Below are 9,319 nucleotides of genomic sequence, written 5' to 3'. Positions count from 1 at the left end.
GAAGACCAGCCAGGCTGGAGGCCCCAAAGAGCTGAGGGTGCCTTGGTAGTTAATGTGGTCCCTTCTCTGTTCTCAGGCTCGTGAGCTTCTTGTGGGTTCTCCCTCAGGGCTGAGGGCAGGAGGGAAGGGTTTTGCCAGCTGGCCCAGGAGGGGTAGGGAGAGAGGGGAGCTGTGAATGTCAGGGTCATTACCAAAACAGGGGAGGGAAATGAGCAACGCCCTGCGACCTTGTATGCAAAGGTCACCCAAACCTGTTTGACTCCCGGCTCAGAACAGTGCAGCTGAACCGCCCAGCTCCCTGCTGTCTGCCTCCAGCATCAGCAGGCTCTAGGGCTGGGGTGACCCTCAGGACCAATCAGACTGTGTCTGGGGTCGCTGTCTCCCCTTCTGCCCACCCCACAACTGCCCACCCCCCTGCTGCTGTGCGTTCCTGCCTCAGCCTCTGCCAGCTTCACACCTCTGTGAGGCACTGAGCTCGGTTCACACCGTCCTTGTCCTCCCAGTTCTGTGGGGAAGGGGTACAAACTCACTTTACGGTAGGGGGAGGGAGGCTGAAAGACACTCGTTGGCCGCCACCCCCGCTGCCCCACCCTGCAGCTCCATCTCCCACCTCCACAGGCTCGGCTCGGGTCATGCTGTCCTCGGCGACCTGGATAATCCCCGAGGACAGAGCCGTATCTAATTCACTTTTGTTGTCCTAATACTTTACGTCTGATTGGCATGGAGTAGACGCACCAAAAAAATGTTTCTAGAATGAACTAAATGTTTGCCCAAGGTCAAACAGCTAGGAAGTAGGCAATCTATAATTCAAACCTATATCTTCCGGGATCCCAACCCACCGAACTTTTCACCCTCCTTCAGGAAGCCTTCCTGGACTTGGTCAAGGCAGCTTTCCCCTCCTGAGCCTAGAATCCTGGGTATTTGGGCGTGTTCCTATTCTGACCTGGGACAAGGTCCCCCAGTTCTGTTCCCCAAACCCAGGAGGTACTCCTTGCATACCAGATTTCCAAGCAGAGGTGGAGGGGCCCACAGGCAGACCTCAGCCAGGCCCACAGTCTTCCGCTTATGGGTACCACCCTGCCTCCTGGCCCTGCTCATCCAGCCATGCTTCCACCTGGTACTAGGCCTGCCAGCTCTCACGAGGCCAGCCCAGCCCTAGTATTCTCCCGGGGTAGGTCAAGGTGGGGCACCTAATCCTCTGCTCATTTTGCTGCAATTCAATATCAGCCTCAATTTGCACGCTCTGCTGCCGTCCTTCCTTCTATGGCGGGGGGAGAAGGGGGCTCTGTACTTTCCCCATAGCAAGCCTGAGGCTGCCTTGGGTACTCCTTGCTCTGATTTCACCTCGGGCTTGCTTAGGGCTCAGCACTGGCCTTGGGGTAGAGGGACGGCTGTCCTCCTCACCTGGGGGTGAGTTCCACTTACACCTCCTAAACTTCCTGGCTGTGGAATCCAGAGCCACCCAGTCTCTCCAAGTTTCTGTGTAAATATACAGAAAAGTACCTGCGTATGGCAGGTGTTAAAAATGTGAGCTGAGGCTTCCCCAAAGGCTGGGGGCTCCATGGCTCCAGGAAGTCCTTTTTCATACCCTACCACCCACCTGTGGCTGCTGCTGGTCCATTCTTTCTCCTTCCTGTTGGTGGATGCCTGTGTTCTAGGGATTTTAGGGCACTTGAATCAGTTCATTGTATTTCTTTATCAGTGTAACAAAGTTATTGGGCACCAGCCATGTGCCCAGTGCTGTGCTAGGCTTTGGAGGTACATCAGGGAACAAAGCTGACGGAGATCCCTGGCCTGGTGGTCCTTGCTGTACGGAGCAACATATTCAGTGCATGTAGCAGATTCTTTTTTTTTTTTTTTTTTTGAGACGGGTCTCGCTATGTAGCCCAGGCTGGCCTTGAACTCACTTTGTAGCCCAGGCTAACCTTGAACTCGCAGCAGTCCACCTGCCTCAGCCCCCGGTGCTGGGATTACAGGTGTGCACCACCGCACCTGGCCTGTGGTGGATTCTTAGATGGCCCCTCAGCCTGTTGTCCTCTACTTTAGACAGTCAGAGAGAAAAGAGATGAAAATAAATGGCAAATGTTGAAAAATAACAGTGTTTACTCTCGTATGATATTTTCACTCCTGCCTTATTCCTACTGCTTGAATTTAAGTAATGAAATTAAAAGTGTGGGCTGTGGGGCCAGGGTTATAGCTCAGCAGCATGGTGCCTGCTTGCCAAGCGTGAGGCTCTGAGTTTGATTCTTGGTTCCAAAAAACTACAAAAAAAAAAAAAAAGAAAGAAAAGAAAACCAGCAAAAGTGGGCACTGTGTCTTAAAAATATAACTACAGAGTTAACATATAAGCCCACACTTCCACTGCTAACTGTATATCTGAAAGAATTGAAATCTGGTATTCAAACAGTAGCATGTTCCACACATGCTCACAGGAGTACTCTTCCTGGTGATCAAAAGGTAGAAACAACCCAAATACCCATCAGTTAATAAGTGAATAAACATGACTGGGCTATCTCCACAGAGTGGAATAGTAGTCAGCTATAAAAGAGGCCTTTGTATGTGCCGGTCCTTCTCTCCCGTGTCTTCTTAGTTTCTTTCAGACCTCATCCCTAACTGAGGTGGAGAAAGGCTGCCCACCACACAGGAAGGCCGCAGCGCTTTGAGGGCTGCTAGAGGCGGAAACGGGGTTCTAGAACTACCAGAGAAGAAAGAAAGTTTATCCCAGTGAGACAGGAGCTTAGGGCATGGCAAAGCTGGCGGGGGAAGTAGGCATGACCTATTAGTTACGGAATCCCAGGACACAGGCACAGAAAAGTTCCTGCAGCCCTGTACCCGGACTTCTTTCAGAAACGGCAGCAGGTTTTCGGTAGGATGACATCAGCCTGAGGAGTGGGTGACACAGAAAGGAAAACCCACCTTGAGTTCTGACCACTGCGTTTCTCGCTTGCCTGGTAGCCGGCCCTCACACTCTAGGGTCTACTTCTTCTCCTACTTTCACTTGGCCCAAACTTGCTCTGCAGAGCCTCTTTCTTTTTCTGCCTTTAATAAAACTTTGCTACTGTTTGTGCTTGTCTTGACCAAGTCTTTGTTCAGGGCAGAAGGAACCTAGAAACCATCTCTAAAAGGAGACCCCAGTGCCCCAAAACCCAGTAACACCAGGACTTGGTACCGAGAGGGAGGAGAGGGAGGAAGAAGACAGGTGGAGCTGAAGCCGACGCGCACACAAACTCACACGCGGCTGGTGGTGGCCCGACACAAGTCCTCTCAGCAGGCTGCAGTGTACGGGGGATGCAGGCCCCTCAGAAGCGGGCGGCTCTGCCAGGGTTGTGCGTCCGAGGAACCCAGGAGTCCCTGGCCCTGTGGACCTTCTTTTTACTCAAGCCTCAGCACCCCTTGCTAAGATGTGATAGGTGCACAACAGTGTGAATTTACCAAGGGCCACTGAGTTGTAGACTTTAAGATGGCTGAAGCAGTGACTTTTCAGCCAGTGGGTCTGTCCTCTGACTGCAGCGCCCTCTCTCCAGGTGCATCTATTGGCCAGGCTGCAGCCAGAGTAGTGACTGCATCCCCAGTCTCCCTCCGACTAGACGTTTTCCTAGCCCGCCAGCTCCTCCCTGTTACCTGCAGAGTGGGTCCAAGCCCCTGCTCCACCCTCTTGCACACAGACCACACCCGCCTTACTTGCGCTTCGGCCAGCCAGCCCACCCTCTCCCGCCCCCAGGCAGCATGCTGGTGGCTGCTTCCTCCTGAAAGGCTTCTCCACCATCTGGCCTGCTCCTGACACCCACCTACTCTTCCTTTAGGAAGACTGCCCCTCCTGGGTGTTCCTGGAGTACCGTGAACTTCCCTGTCTTGGGGTTGTCAAAGTACGGTGGCCATCTTGACTCTGGTCTGCCTTCCCACCTTGAGTACAAAGCTGGGTCTTGGATCTCCAACACCTGGCCCAGTCTGGATGCTCAATAAAAAGGTGTGTGTGAATTGGCTGGTTTGTCAGACAGGGTTGTGCTGAGCTGAGGGATCTAGTTAGCTCTGAGGAACTGATTTTGTTCCTTTTTCTCAATGACCTTTGTGGACAGTTGCTCTGAAGGAGAACGACCCAGTCCAGGGATAGGTCAGAAGGACCTGGAGGGCTTTCAGCAGCTGTTTCTCCCCTTCCTGGTGGCCCTGCTACGTAGGAGTGAGCAAGGAGGCAGGCACACGTGCTCCAGGAGCTCCCTGCTCTTCCCACAAACAGCCACTATTCTAGGCTGAGGTCCCGACTGTCTTCAAGCTGGCCATGAGCATCTGTGGGTTTCAAACTGAGGTCTTCTGGGCTCTGAAGGCTATGCTGTTCCAACCATGACCACTACCAGCACCCTACCTTTGTGATTTGCATTACAACTGCTATCACGGTGCCCACCCGTCTTCTCCTCACCGGGCCCCTTACCCTATGGCCGCCATGGCACACCCTCTGCGCAACTGGTCTCAGGGACCTGCTCCTGCTGAAGCCACCTCCCTCTACCACCAGCAGTCTGGACACGATAGCAGTCATGACTTTGCATGCATAACCTCTGCCCCTTCCCAGAGGAAAGCTGGGACCTGGCTGCAGTGCTCAGTCTCAGGGGTCTTTGCCTCAGAGAGCCCTGTCCGTGACCATCACCGCTCTTTTCATAACCTCATGGCCTTTGTTTGGGATGTCACGGTGTGTGTGTGTGTGTGTGTGTGTGTGTGTGTGTGTGTGTACATGTTTCTAAACAAGGCATCATAACTACTTTCACCAGAGAACTTGGAGCCTCACAAGGACTTGGAGCCTCTGAGCAGGTGCCCATTTTGCCCCTCAGAGAATTCCCATTTACTCCTCAAACTCAATTCAGACATAGCTGACCTTAGACACACCCCACCCTCTTCCTAGCCTTTCTCAAGCGCTGTATTTTCGCCGTGTTCTGTTCTCCATTATTTGCCTTCTCCACTAGGATGTCAGCTCCCTGAGGGCAGGATGCACAGCTATTTGCCTTCTTTTCTAGAACTGCATCAGCCCACAACACAAGTGTCAAGCTATTTTCTGTAATCAGACCTTTTGTCCTGTTACAGAAATTGCTGCTCTCTCAAGAAGCCTATCCACATGGGCGAGCAGGCAAGCGCTTCTTCATTCTAAGGTGATTCTCTCAACACGCTTCACACCGCACTGGTGAGAGGCTTAGCGCTGCCTTAAAGGCAGGAAGGCTGGGACCCAGGCAGGACCGATGGGCCGTGCCTTGGTCAGCCATTTACTTGCCCCGGGCTTGTCTAAACATCCAACCGAGTCCTCCGGGTGTTTGATATCAAGCTCCAAGTCCTCAGCAGACTCATAGCATGCTGCTTCCCTCCCGCCTCTCACCTCATCTGGCTACTTCATTCCTCCAGGGGTGACTCTTAGGTCCCCTTCACACCCATGTATTCCCCAGAATGCTGCAAGGAGTCTGTCCAAGCTGCAACACCCCCTCATGGGACACCCTCACTTCATAGAGCTGTCCCCGCTCCTTCCAGTATATATGTGAGCTCCCTTTTCCAAGAAGTTCTGACCAAATCTCCCCCCTCCAAACTCCATTTCTTCTTGTCCCCAGCTCTAGGCACAACCTGACTCACTCTGGGCACGGTTCTGGTTCCTCAGCAGAGGATGTAAGTCCTGTCCTCCCGTGCACTGCACCCCATGTTAGGTCCTGGGCAGAAGTAGGGGCAGGACTAGAAAACAAAAAGCTCCTGGACATGGCCAGGCTTATAGAAAACCCTTCTATACTTCATCTCGGTCCAAAAGGTCCACATTTGTAATCCCATGGAAAACTTATTGAAATTCTAGCAAGTTAATTTCAATGTACCACTTCCAGTTCAACCCGTGGTGAGAATAAAGACACTAAGGCGTAAGGGGTCCTAAATCCACCTAGGATGATGGCTCTCTGGGACAAAGGCCTTGACCCAGGGCTGAACCCAGGTTTTATTAATTCGTGAAGAGGGGAGTAGTTCGGTAATGAGCGACTGTGAGAGTGGTGGGAAGTAGGTGAGCGCTGTGAGCTGGGCTGGGTAGGAGGCCTGAGATCACCTCTGCCAATGCAGAGGGAAGGATATGCAGAAAGAGTAATCTCCATAATACAACTGAGGTAGTATCTAATGTTTTGGGGTCGATGCTTCAGTTCTGGTGTGTAATTTTCTATGCTCTGGGAAGTTATAGCTTCTTATCTTGAGGTTCAGTCCCAGTTGATAGTGTAGCAACACTCGGCCTAGCTCACACATATTATTTGGGAGCTGTAGGAAGCAGCCTCACTGGCCTATCGCACTGCTTCAGAGACTACCCATCAGCACCTCAGCTAGACCCGTTTGCATTGTTTAAAGCCAATTGAGCGGGTAAGGACAAAACTTAACCAGCCCTGCACTTATCAGTCCATGGTAGTAGGGCCAGGCTTAGCCAAAATGGAGACAATTGCTCTTCTTTCAAAGAGAGTCATCCACATGGTCCTCCACACAGGCTCACAGGAGGAGGCAGTTCCTGTACTGGAAGAACCCCTGAAAATGTGAGTGTCCGTCACTCCAGAGGGCTTAGGGTAGGGGGCCTGCTGGGGAAAAGGGCAGGGGTAGGGTTAAGGACTGATGTTGAAGATGGAGTCCGCACCTCACAACTTTGATCAATTCCAGGCAAACCCAAGCTATGAGGCCTGTCAGGGCTGCATGGAAAGTTAGAGACTGTGTTTCCTTGGGGGTCCTCCTTGTGGGAGGAGGGTTCTCACGCTGCTCACTGTATTTCACTGGGTGTGCCAGGCTCTGAATATCTTCCTAACGAGAGGCTGCAGTCAAGTAACTCACCCATGAAGAGCCTCTGCTTTTGACTGGAATTCTAGCAACCTGGATGGCTCGGCTTGCTCTCTGCCACAGATCTGAGTCTGCTCTGTAAGTCTTCTGGTTAACAAGAAGTGGGGAAAGAAATTAATCATTACTTACACGCAGTCTGTTAGGTAGGCAGCATTTTTCAAAGCATGACATCCACGGCAGCAATAGGGTGAGAATAAATAATAGGAGTCTTAGGCAGTGAAAAGGTAGAAAACTATTAATCATCCCAATCCTGCAAAGGATGCAGCTGAGGCCTGGAGAGGGAAAGAGATTTTCCCAGGTTGCATAGAAACTGTGGATGGATTTCAAACTTGAGCACAAATCCCTGACTTTTAGGTCACAGTACTTTCCACTGGGTCCCCTGTCCTTTTCACCCTGGGACCACAGAGACCCAGGCCCCTAAGTCATTTCAGTCATTTCATTTTGCATTTACAGGTCCCTACTTCTTGTGAGAACCTATCCTTCAACCCTCCTCCCACTTTTCCTCTTTGGAGTCTGACCAATCTATGTGTTCAAGAATAAGTGCCAAGAGAGCTGGTAGTATGTGATGCCATTCATATAAAACATAAAGCTGATCCGTGCAGTTGGATAAGCCCCAGACAGTGCTCATCCTCAGAGGAGGTAGAGACTGGAAGGGGAGCGACACTGGAAAGGGTGCTGGACGTGTTCTGTTTCTTGACGGGTTCTTGTTGCACTAGGTAAAAATGTATCTGGTCGCACTAATCATGTGTGCATTTTAATGTTTGTTTGTACACTTCAATTAAAAATGTAAGTTCTAAATTGGGAGTGGTGGAACATACCAATAATCCCAGAACTCTGGGAGGCTGAGGCAGGAGAACACAAGCTTGAGCTCAGCCTGGACAACTTAGTGATATAATGAGGCTCTGTCTGAAAATAAAAAATAGACAGGGTTGGAGATGTAGTTCACTGTTAAGGGCCTGGGTTCAACCACAGTACCACCAAAAAAGAAAACAAAAAATTAAATTCTAGCTTTTCTGTACTACCAGGGAGGGGTCCATAGAGTGTTTTTTCTTGATCCCTATAGTAACTTAAAGGGAAACTTTCACAATGTCTGGTCCCCTTGATGTACTGCAAAAGTAAGAGGAGGATATCCTCAAATTCTGTGCAGCAGGAACCCACTGAAGTTAGCACCCAACCTTGATTTCCAGATAGAGCAGCACATCTACAAAAGGAAAAGAGGCCTGGTATGGTGGTGCAGACCTGTAATCCCAGCACTCAGGAGGCTGAGGCAGGAGAATTGCTGCAAGTTCAAGTCCAGCCTGGGTTACATAGTGAGTTCAAGCCCAGCCTGGACTACGTAGCAAGACCTTGTTTCAAAACACACAAAAAAATACTAACTGGAAAATGCATAATTGTATTTACATCATAACCTGCAGAGGACCTGGGAGGAGCTCCTGCTGGCAGTTTGTGCCAAGGTTATCACTGAAAACCCTGCTGATGTCAGTCTCATAGCCTCCAGGGATTCTGGCTGTGTGGAGGTTTGTCGCTGCCACTGGAACCATTCCTATTGCTGGCTGCTCCTGGAGCCTTCACTAACCAGATCCAAGCAGCCTTCTGGGAGACTCACTTCTGGCGGACTCTGATCCCAGGGCTGACCACCGGCCTCTCCCAGAGGCGCCTTGTGTCACCCCGCCTACCGTTGCTCTGGGTGGCATAGATTCTCCTCTGTGCTTTGTGGACACTGACACCCCACGCAGCAGCAAGGGGGTTCACTCCGTGGGTCTGCGTGTGGATGCTGGCCGGGGATATGCTGTGCTTGTGTGGCACCATCTCCTGGGAGCACCTATAGGAGGGCACGGCCGATCTCCGCTTCCATGGAGATCTTGAGGAGGCTGAAAAGGAAGAGCAGGCTGCTGCGAAAGAGGCTGTGTGACCAAGGAGGCATTTCAAGGCAAACGGATGACACCAGCTCCTAAGTTCACTGTCAGTCAGCTGAGGTCCCAGACTGGTCTGCAGGCTGCAGGCGCTGGCCCAGCTGTCCCCTGAAGACTGGTCTGCAGCCCCACTATGCAGGCCCCTGAATGGGTAGGAACAACCTCTGAGTGGTCTTAAGCGGTTCTGCAGACATTTAGGCAAAATGGAAATGAGGCTAATGGAAAATAAAACAGTAATGTCTAAAAAAATTGTTCTTTTAATTCTAAACGTAAGCGGTCAATAAAGACTTGTCTTGCTTGATGAAAGAAAGCATGCTGGGGCTGTTTCTCACAAAGCACTCAATATAGGATGGAGTTACATCACAGTGAGCAGCCTGCCGTGCTGGGGAGGCTCCCCTGAAAACAGCCGCCCCCCCCTCCCCCATGCCCGGCTTGGTTATTCAGCCAAAGGCCCCAGAGGGCAGGTGGCAAATTCTGCACAGGGAACCGTTCAAGCTCCATCAGCTCCAGTGAGCTCTGGCTCAGTTCACAAGGGGGCCCCTGGGGTATACGCTGCGGGGAGTTTTTAGTACGTAAGGACACAGAGC

At 51.4% G+C, this 9,319-nt stretch overlaps 1 pseudogene; it reads left to right on the top strand.

The window, feature by feature from the left end:
- The first annotated feature begins 7,905 nt into the window (after positions 1–7,905).
- On the top strand, positions 7,906–8,844 carry LOC106147360 (annotated as a pseudogene).
- Positions 8,845–9,319: the final 475 nt, after the last annotated feature.

This window comes from Chinchilla lanigera, unplaced genomic scaffold (assembly GCF_000276665.1).
Source record: "Chinchilla lanigera isolate Chin_1 unplaced genomic scaffold, ChiLan1.0 scaffold00146, whole genome shotgun sequence".
In the NCBI taxonomy this organism is placed as follows: domain Eukaryota; kingdom Metazoa; phylum Chordata; class Mammalia; order Rodentia; family Chinchillidae; genus Chinchilla; species Chinchilla lanigera.
Note: the sequence above shows the minus strand (reverse complement) of the source record. Positions and strands in the feature narration are given on the sequence as shown.